Below are 15,372 nucleotides of genomic sequence, written 5' to 3' on the forward strand. Positions count from 1 at the left end.
CAGCTTCCACCACATGGTTCTCTGCTCTACCTTTGTCTTCTTAATCTTCCTACCCACCACCAGAATCATCCTACATACTACCATCCTATGCTGTCGAGCTACACTCTCCCCTACCACTACTTTACAGTCAGTAACCTCCTTCAGATTACATCGTCTGCACAAAATATAATCTACCTGCGTGGTTCTACCTCCGCTCTTGTAGGTCACTATATGTTCCTCCCTCTTCTGGAAATAAGTGTTCACTACAGCCATCTCCATCCTTTTTGCAAAGTCCACCACCATCTGCCCTTCAAAGTTCCTTTCCTGGATGCCGTACTTACCCATCACTTCTTCATCGCCCCTGTTTCCTTTACCAATATGTCCATTACAATCTGCACCAATCACAACTCTCTCGCTGTCTGGGATGCTCAGAACTACTTCATCTAGTTCCTTCCAGAATTTCTCTTTCAACTCTAGGTCACATCCTACCTGTGGTGCATAGCCGCTAACCACATTATACATAACACCCTCAATTTCAAATTTTAGTCTCATCACTCGATCTGATACTCTTTTTACCTCCAAGACATTCTTAGTCAGCTCTTCCTTTAAAATAACCCCTACTCCATTTCTCTTCCCATCTACTCCGTGGTAGAATAATTTAAACCCTGCTCCCAAACTTCTAGCCTTACTACCTTTCCACCTGCTCTCTTGGATGCACAGAATATCAACCTTTCTCCTAATCATCATGTCAACCAACTCCTGTGCTTTTCCTGTCATAGTCCCAACATTCAAAGTCCCTACACTCAGTTGTAGGCTCTGTGCATTCCTCTTTTTCTTCTGACGCTGGATCCGGTTTCCTCCTCTTCTTTGTCTTCGACCCACAGTAGCTGAATTTCCACCGACGCCCTGTAGGTTAGCAGTGCCGGGGGCGGGCGTTGTTAACCCGGGCCACGACCGATCCGGTATGGGATTCTTTAGATGAACGCTCATATTTGTTTGGCACAGTTTTTACGCCGGATGCCCTTCCTGACGCAACCCTCTGCATTTATCCGGGCTTGGGACCGGCCTACAGATTGCACTGGTTTGTGCCCCCATAGGGCTGCATTTATTGGGGAAGACACATAGGAAGTGAAAAAAAAAGGTGATTAGCTGACCTCACACATCGAAGCAATGTAACATTTGCATATTTTTACTAGGAAATAGTTCAAATGAAACATAATATTCTCATTCTGTAAGTATAAAAAACCCGAGCAGTACAATTAATTATTCCACAGTGTCCAAATTCAACTTTTTTATTTACTTAACTCGAATATCTGACCAGTACCTACTAGTACCAGAAAATACTTTTTTTTTCAAGCAAATACAGACTACAAAATGACACACAAAACGCCATAAAGTAGTAGAAACAAAAAAATAAAATAACATTTTGTTCTTCCTTTTAAGTCAACCAGGGAGGTCATTTATGTTAGCGTGCTTGTTATCCAACAGTATCAATTAAAAATATGAAGTGGGTATGAGGAAAGTGAAAAAATTCCAGCATTTTCCCAATGGTGTACCATTTGATGCCGATACATACACACAAACATGCACAACCACACACTGAGATGATTAAAATCAAATTTCGAAAACAAAAAAATTAGAACAAAACAAAGAAATTAAAATTATTTCTATGGGACAAAATAAATGAGTATGCCCTTAAACAAGTGAGGATACACAATAACTGTTTAATCAAATTCATTGTCTGTTATGGATAGGATCTAGTACACATCAGGTGTCGCATGCGTGTATTAATGACTGAAGAAATATTTATGGGTTTACAAAAATATAATTTTGATAAGCAAATACAGTATGTTCATAAAATGGTATCATGTGTTTGCTCAGGACATTTTGGGGCTGAAAGCCCAAAAAAGATTTGTCTTGTGAGTATATATACAGTACATATTTTTTAACAGAATAGTATAATAAAGTAAACTGATTGTGCATTAGACTCATTTCTTCTAATAGTGCAGTTTTTTAACCCCGATACCACACAATTGGCAAATTCTTAATCATTACAGCAATTACTATGCCTATTACCAAAAAATAAAATATAAACACTGATAGTTTAAACTAAATAGATTTAGATTATTAATCTGTTGCAATGTCTAACTGAAAAATAAAGAGACGGCTTTAACTTCTGATTGCCCGAAGTGCTGCCACTCTCTCAGTCAATTCCAAAATTGACCCCCACCCAACGTTTGTTATACCATGACAAAGGATTTTCTCACTGACAACTTTTCTTTCTCAACTTCTAAAGTGGCTCTTCTGGAAAGTTTGTGATGATGTGACATGTAGCTGACTTAGAATTAATGGTGAACCATAAAGCATGACTCATGAAAATGGATTGGAATTCATTGAGTGCATGAAAATAACGAATATCCAAAGATTTTTAAAATAATGATTCAGTAAAGTACATTCTAATCTTGAGTGTTGTGACGATTTGGAAATGCCATTATGACTAGTGTCATAAATGCATTGAAGAAGGCATGGAGTGTGTGAATGTATGACATGTACAAAGAGATCAGAGAAACAGCAGTTTTCTGCATTAAGCGGGGCCAGATGTGAAGCAGAAACTGGATCCCTGAACTGAAAGTAATGGTCCATCCATAGGGTTACCAGTCTAAACATGAAGGACACATCTTGCTGTGCATGCACTCTAAAGTACTCTTCTTTGGTCTGTATGAAAAAAAAAAGACATGAAAAACAGCAGTGGGTAAGAGTAAGAAAAGTATCTCACAAAATGGAATTGTACCAGAAGATTAAATCCAAATATAAATCACTAGAACACAAATTTCCTTCTGTACTTTTGCAAAAAGTGGACAGAATGAATAGGTCAAAAAGGTACTGCAGCATACAAATTAGCAAGGTAGAAAAAGCAAATCTTCTGACTTTTAACTATTATTATCAAGTGTCTTTTTTCACTCAGGTTCTAAATATCAGTACATTCCATTAGCCATTATCTAACACCTTATTATCAACTCCACTGTAGAAATAGACAATGTCTGTCAGTATTACATTCAAAAATTAAATATTTAAATGAATTGCTGCACCTGTGCGACCCTCTTATCAGTCCTCCTGTCACAAAAGAATTTTGATTACATTAAAGTGAATATTATATTTCACGTGAATCCTGCAGAAGTTGTACATTTTTTAATTTGCAATTGGAAGTATTTCTACTGTGACATTGTCTACTCCATTGCCAATTGAATACAGTACAAAAAAACTTGTGAACAACTTCATTATCGATAATACCTGGCCAAAATTGTGACTGTCAAGCCTTTTTTTGCTTAACTATTTATGTTAAATGAGAGGGACAAATTACACAAGCAAGGCCTATAACATTTGAATAGAAGAATTACCTTATTTGCAGTGGTGCAATGCACACTAGTGAATTCCTGCTGCAAATACTGCACAACTTTGCTGGCTTGCTCAGACTGTTGCTAGATCTGCAGCCTCATCTGCGTCTCTGCTTCCAGACTGACACGGGCTCGATCCAGGGTCGCGCGAACATCGCTCAACGTGCAGTCCCTTGTGTGTAACTAAGGGTAGCAACAGATAAAGACAGGCTGCTGAAGAATATGTTCACTCTGTTAAGTTGTATGCTTTTGAAGCGTTTCTAAAAAGCTCAGAGTGCAGCCAGCAGTCAGCCGGAGAGAGGGTGATCCAAACAAGGAGAGGCACACAATGAGGTACGGAACCGTTACAGCAACAAGAGGACATAGATGAAAGTAACAATTTAGGCATGCTTGCCACAGCTCTGTCTAGTCTGTCTCCATAGCAGTGAAAAGAAAGATCATAAAAGCATTGTGTCAAGCCAGGCAACCCAACAGTTTCTGCTTTGGCTGTGGACCAATAAAAGAGCAAGACAACAAATCATAAAGTTGTAGGGTATAAGTGTACTGCTTCTGAAACTTTGCGACAAGATTTGCGGGAGCTGTTTCCCCCCCCAACAATTGGATTGAATTAACACTGGTCTGAGGAGAACAACAGTTCTGAATGTAATGTCCCCCAATGTACATCTTTACCATGTGCTCAGGTTATATACTTTACGTGGCACCACATTAAAATAGATAACATTTTAAATGTTGTAATGGTAGCCCATTATTGGGGATAAATGATCACTTAATTTTAAAATCTTTGGGTACTGGTAATCTTTCCTATTACTAAGACTGGAATTGCAATGTCTTGAACTAAGAGAATGACAGAACTGTATTATTATTAAAAAAAAACTTAGCAATAGCTAATAAATGATGTCTTCAGGCGTTCTCACCATTCTCAATTAAATTTTGAGGTTTTTAAGTGATCAACTATTAATGTATTATTTATATAGACCAAAACAATTTGGTTAGGTAAAACAAATGGAAAATACATACAATCTTCACAAATAATTATAATTAATAACCCAAAGGTCTACTTTTGAGTTTGAGGACAGGCTCACTGTGTCCGCAAATATCGCTAGGTGCCAACTCGCCTTTACGATGCATGGCATGGACACGTGTAGTGTAAACAGAGGTAACACGATTGATCAATGAAAGTGCACAGTAAATGGTTTCATATGAGTAAAAAATACCTGGAGGGACCAAAATAGGTAGAAAACAATATTTTTTGGGAAGGTAAAAGAGAGACCTAAAATTGCAAAGGCCATTTCATTCATCATGCGCATGACTTTTTAATGTTCCCATTCATTACTTTTGGTTCTCCCTGGGATGAGGGCCACAGTGGACCAAAACAAAAAGGTAAGTATGTGGCGAGACACACTAATTTTGGGGAGGGGGAAAAAAATACAAAAGAAAGAAACAAATCTATTTTATGCTTCAGTGACAGAGCCTGATTTCTTATAGTACAAGTAGCATAGCCTCTGTGGAGCAAAGATGGCGGCAAAGAGTTATTAAATATGGTGAGAAATGAATAAGGGAAACTGGAGGAGGAGGAGGCACAGGAGAAGGGATGATTAACTGTGAAGGAAGTAAAAAATGAGAATTCCCAGATGCACCTGACTAGATTTGATTTAGATAATGTCGTCTGAATCTGTTCCTTATTTAAGCGCAGTGTAACTTCTCTTTGTGCGTTTGTTACCTATTTGGCTCTGCAGTGCTGCCAGGTTGTCTTTAAGATGAGCATTGTCTTCCAGCAGCTGTTGTGTGTGTTTCTCCTTTGGTGCCAAGATTCTTCTCAGCGAATCCTGTATGGCCTGTAATGACACCACGGTCTCATCCAGCTGCTTTATGTTAGCGTCGCTCCTTTTAAGATAAAACAAAATCAGAAGAGTGGATGAGGGGCCGTCGGGGGACGAAATTCAGGATTAGCACTCATGTTTAGCACATAACTGAAATGCTCTTATGCACACTACTGAAACACAACTCAAATGCTCTCATACTTACTAATAAGATACATATTTGACTATATTTTGAGGGCATTTCAATACGTGCTATATGGGAATATTGGATGATGATGTCTGAAAGCCTTTCAGTTGTGTGTGAGACAGCGTTACACCTGTGTGTATAAGAGCATTTCACTTCCAGGACAAGTAGCATTTCAATTGTGGGTAAGAGGTTAAATCGGAAACCCTTTTTTTCTAACTAAAATATGATAATGTGCTGCTGCGCTGCCGTGTTAGGTTGGGAAAGAGCAATGCGATGCAGTTATCATGCATGTCCGCACTCGGGAGTTGAAACAATTGCCAAATGTTCGATTGTCGACCCATTTGAAAAGTTCTGTTGGTCACTGTTGATGCAAGTAGATTATGATGTCATGTTGCTGCTTTGGTTAAGATACTTAAAGGCTGCTAGACAGACATTTTTCAGGTAAAGTACTGCCGATGAAAAAGACAACCAATACTGTGTTTGTGTGTGACATCCTTTCAGTACTGTGAATGAGTGTTTTTTTTTTTTTTTTCGTGTAACGCACCATTTAGGTGGTGTGCATGTGAGCATTTCAATTGAGTTTGAGAGAATGTTTCAGTAGTGTATGAGAGAGCTTTTCTTTAGTGTCTACAAGTGTTTTACAGTTGTCTGCGAGAAGCCATCCTAAATAATGTCCCTGATGGTCCCTCATAACAGTGTTACATATTTTGATTAAAGTTATGTATGAAGACCAAACAATGAAAGATCACGTGTTTGGAATTGCATAACACTATCAAATGGGACACATTTAACTGCTTCTTTGGCTTTGTTCAAATTATTGTGTTTGGATTTACTACCTAGCACGCATCTGAAAGTGGTTTCATTAATATCTTATGCGCAGAATGCTATTCACAGAAGCATCAAACAGCGAGAGAAGTGAGAAGCATTTTATGTCCGAGAATACTGAAAAATAAAACACCCCACTGTTGAATCCTAAAAGAAACAACAAAAACATCGCCATGTTATACGGCATGTGCTGCCTGTCATTATCGAGGCATGATTGGCGGAAAGAGACTTACTATGGCACGGAAGCAGACGGAGGCTGAACTCCTCACCCCGTCCGTGCATGCGCATGTGTGGGCCTGTGGTTCAGAACCTCCTGCCAAAACCAAAGCCCCTATTCATTAGTTGTGTGTTAAAAGGGCTCTGTGTTAGATTAGCGGGGAGCCACCGCAGACAGTCAAGAGACACATACAAACACATTTACATATGCACAACATGTACATACACACTTTTATGTGCATGCGCATAGCCAAATCAACACATGGAGCTATGTATGGTAGCACAAAAATGTGGGTAAGTGATGCGCCCTCCTTAACTCTAATGGTTGAATGTGGTTCTAGACTAGTGTCTTGGCACTGACCCAGGCCATCCATACTGCCATCATGGCCATCTTCATTCAGTACATGCAATCTACAGTAAGTATACAGTATATCATCATTCAACATGCTGAATCACTGAGCTAATGGTCTTTTATGCAGTTAATGCATCTACTGCGAGGTGAATGAGTGGTAACATTATTTGAAATGAGGCAGTAGATGATATAAAGCTGAATTAAATGGACTTATCAACGTATTCCAACCAATTTTCGTTTGTCTGTTGCGAAGTACTGTGTGTTGGATGACAGTCAGTGTGAATTTCATTGCAGTACTTTTTTTTAATCAAACCCAATAAGTTATCTGCAGGGAAACTAATTTGTAATTCTTTATGTTAATATGAGTATATCTGAATATAGAGCGACTGAAGTAAATATTTAACACATCCCAATTTTTCTCACTAAATATATTTCCCAAGGTGCTCATGTGATTAAATTTTCACCAGATGTATGAGTGAGACAATTGCAGATCACGGCTTGATGAAATCAACAGAACCACATCATCTGCAAAAAGGAGATTCATTACTGAGGCCACTAAAACAGAACCCCCTGGGCCTCAACGGCGCCTAGAAATTCTGTCCACAAATGTTATCAACAGTGACAAAGCCCAATCTTGGCAGAGTCGAACTCTCACCGGAAATGAGTCCGACTTACTGACAGCAATGCGGACCAAACTCTGACAATGATTGGACAGCGACCGAGCAGCCCATATCAGGGGGTTTGGTATACATACTCCTGAAGGACACAGCGCCCCATCCTTTCTATACACAGTGTAGATGGTGCCCTGCTTCCCCATCCTGAGAGGCCGGATGGTGGACCAGAATTTCTTCAAAGCAGTCTGGAAGTCTTTCTCCATGGCCTCACCAAACTCCCTCCATGCCCGAGTTTTTGCTTCCCTGACCAGCAAAGCTGCATTCCGCTTGGCCAGCCAGTACCATCAGCTGCCTCAGGAGTCCCACAGGCCAAAAATCACTGATAGTGCTCCCTCCTCAGCTTGGTGCACACCAATAGTGAGCCACAACTCTGGTCTGCTGCTTTGGCAATAGAGACACAGAACAAGGTCTACTCTGACGCAATGTCCCTGGCCTCCCCAGGAACATGAGCAAAATTCTTTCGGAGGTGAGAGGGGATTCTGCCAGGCGTCCCAGAAGATACTCACAATACATTAAGGCCTGCCATGTCGGACCGGAATCTCCCCCCACCATCAGAGCCAACTCACCATCAGATGGTGATCAGTTGACTGCTCCACCCACTCTTCAACTGAGTGTCCAGGACATCCAGTCACAAGTCCAATGACACAACCACAAAGTCGATCATCAAATTGCCAACTACAGTGTCCTGGTGCCAAGTGGCCATGTGGACACCTTTATGCTTGAACACGGTGTTTGCTATGGACAATCCATGATGAGCAAAGAAGTCCAATAACAGAACACCGCTCCGGTTCTGAACGGGGGTAAGTGTTCTTCCCAATCACGCCCTTCCAGGTCTCACTGCCACTGCCCATGTGAAGTCCCCCAGCAGAACAGTGGAGTCCCCAGAGGAAGCGCTCTCAAAAAATCCTCCAAAGAACTCCAAAAGGGTTGGTACTCTGAACTCTGCATAAGCACAAACAACAGTCAGGATCTGTCCGCTCATCCACAGGCAGAGGTAGGCTACCCTCTCATCCACCAGGGTGAAACCCAATTTGACACAAAACAGAAACATCTTTAAGGCCCGAGTTGCAACTTCTATGTTCCCTCAGCAATCTTTTGTCTGACAGATTTAATTAATATTACTGGACCTTGACAATGAACAACAGTTCTTGAAATTTCAAAAACAATGGATAATTAAATCCATTAGGGAAAAATAATTTGCAGCAATGTTGCTTCATTGTGCTTCGGTACATAAGGCAAAAAAAGGCTCACTATAGCAATGTGAAAATGCAATGTCTTCACAGCCCTGACTTTGAGAACTGGCTGGTATGGTGAATGGTTATATAATTGATATATCTCAAAAACCTCAATAGGGCATGATTAAAAGTTCCCATGTGGGCTGTGGGAGACCTTAATTCTCCATTGGAGGAGTTGTGGACCTGAGCGGGAAGCCTGAAAGAAAGAATACCAGATTTGAGATTTCATTTCATATGAGTATTTAAGCCTTGGTCTTTCCTATTAGCAGAACCCCCCTTTGAGAGAGAAAACCCAATCTGATCAAGACTCATTACTTTTCCAATCAACATTTCCCCCTTGGGATTCCGTCACCCCATACCCCCCACCAACTCCTGCACTCTCCCGCAGCCATCTTTGCTCTTTCACCCATCTCCCTCCTTTTATTCTCTCCTCCTTGATCATGTTTTTTCACCGCAAAGGAGGGAGCGGCTTTCACAAATCCTTGATTGGCCAAAGTCTATCTTCCATCTAGGATTCTGAATAGAAATAGAACATTTGAGGACAAAGTAACAAGGGTGAGATGAGAAAGCACTGAGAGAAGGATAGTCAGTTTTGGGTGCAAAGGGAGGGAGAGACTGAGGGGGAGAAAGAATGTGGTTAATATAATTGAATTAAAAAGATGCAGTGGGGCTATTTCTAAGCAGGTGGGAGTATGAAGTGAGAAAGAGCAGGTGGGATAATAACTTCTAATAAAAGACAGATAAGAAAGTGGCAGGGAGGACTGCTCTGTCGACCTACCTACCTGTCTACCTCTGTCACTGGGCAGCTTTGGATCAGAAGGTAAAGCGGGTCAACCACTGACCGACGACTAGCTAGTTTTAATCCTGGCCCTGACTGTCTGCATGCCGAAGTGTCCATGGGCAGGACACTGAAACCTAATTTGTGCCAAGTGGGAATGGCAGCATTCGCCCACTGGTGTATGAATGTGTGCGTAAAGGGAGAATGTGAGGCTTGTAAAGTGCTTTGGGGATTTTGACAGTCTAGGTAAAGCACTCTAAAAGTGCAGTCCACGAAACATTTTTCTGTGGGAGTGACGGCACCCGCATAACCTCTCAGTGCTATATGCACAATGAAACTGGCCGCCATAATGTAAAGAGAGGAAATCCAATGCTCAACATTACAAGCATGCATGCACTTGTATTTGAATAGACAGTATTTATGAAAGAATATGTGATATTTCAGGACTAACAACACACATACATACACACGCAGACAGACACGATCAAACACACACACACAAAGAGTCTGGCAGGAAGGCCTTATCCATCAGCCCTCATTGAAGGATCCCAGTCATCAGATAATGAGGAAGCAGCTCTTTGAGGGACGGCTGCTGTTCAGACAATTAATTAACTAATTGTGCTAACAAGCTCATTTAATAACTTTTTTTGGCAGCCTGTGTGAATACACATGAGGCTAATTCAATTAAGCAGGTGGAGATTTCACAGCTGCGTCCTACACAAAGAGAGAACCATCCTACAGGTGTTTCAGGGCTACATGTTCCATTGACTCTGATGTCTATCTTGGGAAAATGTTGTCATTTGACCCACAGCGTAATTATACACACATCAAGTAGTGGTGCTTTTGTTTGGAGAGTGCACATTTGTGTGACGGCATCAATGGCTCCGTGCACCTTTAAGTAAAGTTTAATAGGGAATTAGCGGACTAGCATACAAATGAAAATATGTTCATCAGTTCAAACACTAAAAAGAAAATACCTTGACAAACCAACTTTTTGCAGTATTTGGGATGTAAAATTCTCTATGCTTCCTCAGTAAACATGTGAAATATGAACTAAAATTGTCCATGCAATCCTGCTGAGTGGCCTGAAATCAGGTCATTCAAATTTCTTCACCTTATCTACGTCACAAAAAAAGCTCTCCACCTACCTCTTCGACCTAGTACTTTCAACATAAGTGGTCTCACAAGTGAGTCTTCTACATGGAAGCAATCAATCAGAGTAAAGGGACAAAGAAAATACAAAAGTGGGTCATCTATATGTTAGAGGGGCCTTTTCTGGACACTTGCATGACAAGCACTTTTTTTTTTTTTAATGAATTTGACACTTTTGTAGTAAGTCCATGTTTGTGAGTTACTCCATGGAAGTTTATCCATCCTTTTTCTTGCAGTGGCTTGAGCAGGGAAACCCATATGTGTCTCTACCAAAATATTTCATCCAGCTCTTCTGAGGTGTTCCCGGGACAGCTGGATAATCGAGTTTCTCACCCTATGTCATGACTAAGGACAAGGAGTAGGACCCAAATGCAGACTCCAAGGGAAGGACGTGGTTTAGAATGGAGGTTTAATCCAGGCTGAGGTCAGTACATGTGAAGCCAGTCCAAAAGGTGAAGTGCGTGGCGAAAAGGCAAGGTTAAAAAAAATATGAAACGAATGTTTGATTACTCCAACGTAAAAAAAATTGACAAAACAAGACTTAACTATGAGGCACAAGATCGCTGGAACGTGGCATATGGACAAAGTATATACAAAATGGAGGCATAAATTAAAAAACGAATCTCCTTACTTCGTTTTAGTAATTATTATCTATGCTTTTAAATAGGTAGTCAAGTAGACAGTTCTGTTTTATTAAATATTATTTTCCATTTATTCTTTATTTGTTTAACATCAGACTTCTCTGTTCTTCATAAAGGTGATATGTGGTTCTATCATCAAGTGATCTGTTGTATTCTAAGGGAGGACAAAAATGCAATGGTAAACAACAATATTATTGTTTGGGAACACATAATACTTCATAAAGCAGATTATATTGACAAATGCTTTGTAGCCATAGTGATGATAGCTGACCTTGCAAAAAGGCGTGAAGCGTGTGTGTGTATGCATGGGTGTGCGTGTGTGTTTGCTTTCTTGTGGCAGCTGTTAGAGGAGCAAGTCCCTCGCCTGGCTGACTAAAGCACTAAGCTCAGTGGTTAACTAAAATCCCATGGAGATGAGACCGCTGATTAATTTCCTCATATTTATCGCCCTCACACCTGCCCCCTGTCCATAAACTTGGTCTTCTTCCCTTGCCTACCCCCTACCCTTTCAGCTACTGCTGCATATTAAATCAGCTTATGGTTTTAATTTCAAGATAGACATAGTTCCATTTTTGTCACAGCGGTGACACACTCGCGCAACTTTCATGTAAAGGAAAGATGATCTGGCTTATTACTATTGCTATGCTTTTCTGATTTATTTGCTGCCTGCGTGTGTTCCGACTGGATACTAAAGAGGTCCAGGTCATTATCAGAACACATGGGACTAAAACAATTAGAAAAATACGCTTATGTCTGTTTTCTGATTTAATTTCTATCACAGAATGAATGCAGTACCTATCTATCTATCTATCTATCTATCTATCTATCTATCTATCTATCTATCTATCTATCTATCTATCTCTATCTATCTATCTATCTATCTATCTATCTATCTATCTATCTATTTTAGTAGACCATTGCTTGATATGCTATCCCTGTGGTGTTGTGACAATATGTAGAAGGTGTTTTTTTTGGTAAACCAAGAAGTGTAAAAGTGAAGTGAGATTTATTTTTTTAAATTAATGTAATTCATACAACAACAAAGAAAAATGAGTTTTGTTGTCACATGACGGTCTCCGTGTAATGGCGATGACGATTGAACACCACAGACATATTTATACTGGCTTCCTTCTTATGGGTTAAAAATTGAAATTTAAATCACATTGCTGTATTTGTATGGAATTAAATATGTGCCACCAAGATTTTAATTAAAAATGTCACTGAAAATTGGATGTTGTAAAATTCACAGTTATTTCAAAGTGATCACACAATAGCTGTATTTCTTTTTAACTTTTCAATGTTAACATATAAAAAAAAAAAAAATCACATCACAAAATTCATGTCACATACTACGAAAGCATAACTGGATTGGCTGGGTGTTGGGTTCTGACCTGAAATAACGCTGCCTTCTTAACACTGAATTGAGACGGTGAATTTCAGAAAGCAAATTGTAGCCAGTTGACTCTCAGGAGAGAAAATATTGCGTTTGAACTTTAAACATGGATTTTTTTTTATATGGCGAATTTATTAACGTTGAAAAGTTAAACTGAAATAAAGCTATTGAAAATGTGATCACTTTGAAATAACTGTGAATTTTACATCATCAAATTTTCAATGGCATTTTTAATTCAAATCCTGGTGGCACATGTTTACTTCCATATATATCCACCCAAGTTAACATGTTGCTACTAATCAAGAGTCTTTGTCCTGCAGCCAGACATGAAACAATAACAAATCGAGATGAGTTTTTGCATGGCTTCCTACAAACTACACAATCAGTTTCTCATCCAAGAAGATGGAAAGACAGAAAGTGATTTGAATTTAAAAACACAAGGTAAAAAGAGACATTTGTTCTAAATGCTCCCTTTTTTTCAGCGACTTTTGGTCAGCAAAGATGTGGATCTAATGACATTAGAGCTACAGTCTGTGTGAAGTAAAAGTGCACATGGCTCAATGTACATATGCATGTTTTAGATTGATTGGTTCAAATTACAAGGTTCCCGTTCCAAAAGACATTTTCAATACGTTTAATGAAAAAGTGCTGTTATTTAATTCTAGTCGCACTTTAGGAGGCTTATGCTTTTAAGACTTATAACCAGATTGAAATACGCATTAGATTAATCAATAATGTCCACTACTCTAGCTCACACACACCCTCACACACATCTGCAAGCAAGTATTCACACGCATGAATGGCGTGATGGTGCAGAAACAAGGGGATATTAGTAATGTGTGGCTTCCGTATCCAGGGTGCACAAGGGCCATTGATGGCCCCTATTGATGGACACTGGCTTTAAGCCATCACTCAACTTATGGACCTTTAATTGGAGACAGCATAAAACGATAAACTAAGAAACATGCATGACTGAACAGCCCGATGCAAACCATTAATCATAGTGTAGGCAAAGACAAGTGAACACCACATGCACAGGGAGACACACATTCACACCCACGCACACTGTCCCCATACCTTGCCTTTGCGTGCACATTTGAACTCTCACACACACACCGAGCATGGCAGAGACAAGTGTCCCAGTAACATAATTCTCATGATAGATGACCCATTTAACTTTGATTTCTGAGAGAAATGAACACACCAGTGAGAGACATAATGCAAACACACATACAGTAAACTCGTATGAACAAGCCATGTGCACTTAGTATTCGAACAAAATCTTGCATTGTAAAATCAATTGCTTTTTACCCTCCCTGTAAACACACTCATTTGCATGTGTAGGGATGGAATTACACAATGAGCTGCGATATAAGCAATCAGAAAGTGAAGTAATTACACAATAGAAAGTAAATCAGCAGCATAAGCAATCTGCATTGGGGCAGAATTGTACAGTCCCAAGAAACACCATTATCCTGACAAATACTGTATCTATAAGATGAACAAAGTACTGGGACCTTATTTAAAAAAAAAGTCTGCATGTAAAGGAAAGCATTTATTCCAAAATTGATATTTGCTGCTATTATATATATATACAGTGAAGAAAATTAAGTATTTGAACACCCTGCTATATTGCAAGTTCTCCCACTTAGAAATCATGAAGGGGTCTGAAATTCTCATTGTAGGTGCATGTCCTCTGTGAGAGAGATAATCTAAAAAGAAAAATCCAGAAATTACAATGTTTGATTTTTTTAACAATTTATTAGTGTGTTACAGCTGTAAATAAATATTTGAACACCTGAGAAAACCAATGTTAATATTTGGTACAGTAGCCTTTGTTTGCAATTCCAGAGTTCAAACATTTCCTGTATTTTTTCGCCAGGTTTGCACACACTGCAGGAGGGATTTCGGCCCACTCCTCCACACAGATCTTCTCTAGAGCAGACAGGTTTCTGGGCTGTCAGTTAGGAACACGGAGTTGCAGCTCTCTCCACAGATTTTCTATTCGGTTTAGGTCTGGAGACTGGCAAGGCCACACCAGAACTTTGATATGCTTCTTACTGAGACACTCCTTGGTTTTCCTGGCTGTGTTCTTGGGGCATTGCCATGTTTAAAGACCCAGCCATGACCCATTTTCAAAGCTCTGACTGAGGGAAAGTCGTTGTTCCCCAAAATCTCACAAAACATGACTGCGGTCATCCTCTCCTTAATACACTGGAGTCGTCCTGTCTCATGTGTAGAAAAAGACCCCATGACCAACAGTCACCTTGTAAACAGTGGTCCCAGCTCTTTTCAAGTCATTGAACAAGTCGTGTCGTGTAGTAATGGGCTGATTGTCTGGGGTGGACAGGTATCTTTATGCAGCTAACGACCACACACAGGTGCATCTGATAATACATGGAGTGGAAGTGGACTTTTAAAGGCGGACTAACAAGTCTCTGAGGGTCAGACTTCTAGCTGATAGACCGGTGTTCAAATACTTATTTGCAGCTGTATCACACAAATAAATTATTAAAGAAAATCTGATATTGTGATTTCTGGATTTTTCTTTTTAGATTGTCTCGCAGTGGACATGCACCTACGAGGAAAATTCTGCCCCCCTCCATGAGTTCTAAGTGGGAGAACTTGCAATATAGCAAGGTGTTCAATTACTTATATTATTCACTGTATGTAGACTATGAGAAATAGGGGTGTATTTTATTTCTGTCCTTTAAGGTACAGGCTA

General features: G+C 39.8%; 1 long non-coding RNA gene across 1 annotated transcript in view; it reads right to left on the minus strand.

Annotated features, from left to right (window-relative positions):
* Positions 1-1,384: 1,384 nt before the first annotated feature.
* Positions 1,385-15,372, minus strand: part of LOC133492600 (uncharacterized) — an 80,763-nt gene continuing 66,775 nt past the window's right edge. The window contains exons 6-9 of the long non-coding RNA XR_009792699.1: positions 6,440-6,519; positions 5,095-5,258; positions 3,378-3,557; positions 1,385-2,694 (exon numbers count right to left, since the gene is read on the minus strand). This is a non-coding gene — a long non-coding RNA (uncharacterized LOC133492600). The remainder of the gene's footprint in view (positions 2,695-3,377; positions 3,558-5,094; positions 5,259-6,439; positions 6,520-15,372) is intronic.

Source organism: Syngnathoides biaculeatus, chromosome 19 (genome assembly GCF_019802595.1).
Source record: "Syngnathoides biaculeatus isolate LvHL_M chromosome 19, ASM1980259v1, whole genome shotgun sequence".
NCBI lineage: Eukaryota > Metazoa > Chordata > Actinopteri > Syngnathiformes > Syngnathidae > Syngnathoides > Syngnathoides biaculeatus.